Genomic DNA, 3,035 nt, shown 5'->3' on the forward strand with positions numbered 1-3,035 from the left:
CGTTACTATTCATCCGAGTCAAACCGTGTTACTGTTCATCCGCGTGGTTAAACCGTGGACTGTTGACTGATGACGTGGCGCAATCTTGAGCGTCCAAACTGTTTTTAATCCGATGGCCATGATTTACTCCATGTATCTATAAAAAAGGGGCCTGCCCCCCTTAATTTGATATCTCTGAATCCATTTTTGGGATCCATTTTCTATAATTCTTTCTCCATCTTGTATTTTCTTCGTATTTTAATAAATTCCCATTTTGCCCCTAGTTCAATTATGAGTGGCTAATTTTCTTTCAAGCTTGGGTTGAAGGTGAAGTCTCAACATGTGTCATGGGCTTAATTTGGTAAATTTATTTTCTCTTCCCCTCTAGTTTTTGTGGATGTTTTGACTTCTCGTCGACAAATAATAATAATCTTGTCTAGATACCACCTTGGTTACACCTAGAGCTGGCAAAATTTGACACGACCCGATTACCCGACACGAACACGACATAAATAAATGGGTATGGGTCGTCAAATTTAACACGATTATTAAATGGGTCAGGTCCGGGTCAACACGATTTTTTTCCGTGTCGGGATTGGGTTAAAATTCTTGACCCATTTACCCGATCAATGACCCGATTATATTTTCTATTTTAAAATAATTTACATATTCTTATAATTAAAACTCAAATATTAGAGATGATTTTCTTTTTTTTTATTCTTTAAAAGGGTGAATATAAACACAATGTTTTATTTATAAAATTTTACATACATTTAGAGCTTCAATAGTGTAAATGTGTAAAAATTGATAGACATGTATATTTTATAATATTGATATATATATATATATATATATATATATATATATATATATATATATATATATATATATAATTAAAACCTCAATAGTGTACATGTGTAATATATTGGTAGATATGTATATTTTATAATATCGATAAATTATGTATGTATGTATGTATGTATGTACATACATATGTATGATAGTGTGTAAATATTTGATGTAACTTTTGTTCAATATATATATATTAAATGGGTTATTGGGTAACCCGATTATTTTTCCGTGTCGGGTTTGGGTCTCAATATTTTGACACGATTATTAAATGGGTCGGGTTTGGGTCGACCTAAATTTGACACGACACGAAGCTGACACGACACGAACACGACCCGATGACCCGTTTTGCCAGCTCTAGTTACACCAGCTCTCTAGTATAAGGTTATTATTATTTGGCACGATAAGCCCTTAGCACCATATTGATTAGAGCGTGGTTCATGAGGTGTGGATTCCCCCCTCATGATTTAATTGGCATTAATACGGATTATTTAGCCCATGATGCATGTTGATACGGATCCAGATACCCAAGTACGTCAATTTAATAGATTTTCTCTTCAATTTATTCTCTCAATTGCAATTCCAATTTTAGAATTTATTCTCGCCATTTTAATTTAATTATTAGCATATTCCAAATCATTTCCACCATAAATCCAACTACCCATTTACAAAATTAATTCTATATATAATTAAAATCCACCTCCTCGTGGGATCGACACTCGTCACCATTAGTCTATACTACAACAGATTCGTGCGCTTGCGAGTACATTAAAATTTGCACAACAAGTTTTTGGCGCCGTTGCCGGGGAGGTAAGTAATTTTAATTCATAGAATTAATTTTTGTGAATAATTCCATTTAAATTGTTTTCTTATATTTTTTCTTAAAAAAAAAAAGTGAATCTACATTTAAAGGTTAGTATTTCTTTCCTTTTTCTCTTCTTTAAAATTCTGTAATTTATTTTTCAATTTATTTTTCTTTGTAATTTTTTTTTGATTTAATTTTTAGTTAATTTATTTCACGTATTTATTTTTGCGTATTTTTATAGAAAGGTTGTAATAGCGCAATAAGGTTAGTATCGTAATTTCTCTCTCTTCTTTATTTTTATTTGTTTTGTTCTCATCTTTATTTTTATTTTATTTGTTTTGCATGCATGGTCGTAGGTCATTATTTCCTAATCTTGAACCTATAGACTTTGAATTAGAAAAAACACTTCGCACACAAAAGCACATTAAAAATAAATTTGGAATGGATTTACAAGCACCACAGGAGAGGCCATTTAAGGACTATTTTAGTCCCTTAGCTAATTTGAGCACATCATGCATAAGATACCCAAATGTAGCTGCTAGAAGTTTTGAACTAAAACCTAGTGTGCTAAATTGTCTCCCCACATTTTATGGCCTAGAAAATGAGGACCCATATAATCATTTGAATGATTTTCATGCCATTTGTCAAACTTTTAAATACGAGAATTTTTCAGACGATGATGTTAAACTCAGATTATTCCCATTTTCTTTAAAGGATAGAGCTCGTTCATGGTTAAATACTTTACCTGCTAATAGCATTTCATCATGGGAACAAATGGTAACGAAATTTTTGAATAAATATTTCCCAGTGCATAAAACCAATGCTATTCGCAGGGAAATCTCAGAGTTTACTCAGAGAGAAGACGAGCAATTTTTTGAAACTTGGGAGCGATTCAATGGGCTACTCTTGAAGTGTCCACATCATGGGTATGAGAAATGGCACCAATGCCAATACGTTTTGGAGGGATTATTGCCGAATGTGCAAGAATGGCTAATGGCAACGAGTGGAGGAGAGCGAATGTCAAAAAGTGCATTAGAGATTTGGGAATTCTTCCAGCGACAAGCAGATAATTCCCAACAACGGAGTCGATCACTCAGGACTACTAGAAGAATTAGGGAGTAAATGAGGTTCACATTGGCGAGTCAACTTCGGGAATCAAAGAAGTCAAGGAGATGGTTGAAGGTCTTGCTCGACAAATAGCATCGTTATCGACTGCTAAATCAACAGAACCACATGACCATGACTCATACTCAGATCAAGCCAATGCCATAGGTGTAATGAGAAAGCCATCAAATTACAACCCATACTCCAACACATATAACCCTGGATGGAGAGATCACCCCAATTTTTCATGGTCTCAAGGACTCCAACAGAATGGACCAGTAGCTCCAGCTCCACCAAT

The 3,035-nt window shown here is 34.0% G+C and overlaps 1 non-coding gene across 1 annotated transcript; it reads right to left on the reverse strand.

The window, feature by feature from the left end:
* Positions 1-2,458: 2,458 nt before the first annotated feature.
* LOC127901607 (small nucleolar RNA R71) lies at positions 2,459-2,562 on the reverse strand. Its single transcript, XR_008053851.1, has one exon. It is a non-coding gene; the product is annotated as a small nucleolar RNA R71 (small nucleolar RNA).
* Positions 2,563-3,035: the final 473 nt, after the last annotated feature.

This window comes from Citrus sinensis, chromosome 3, assembly GCF_022201045.2.
Source record: "Citrus sinensis cultivar Valencia sweet orange chromosome 3, DVS_A1.0, whole genome shotgun sequence".
NCBI classification, from domain to species: Eukaryota; Viridiplantae; Streptophyta; class Magnoliopsida; order Sapindales; family Rutaceae; genus Citrus; species Citrus sinensis.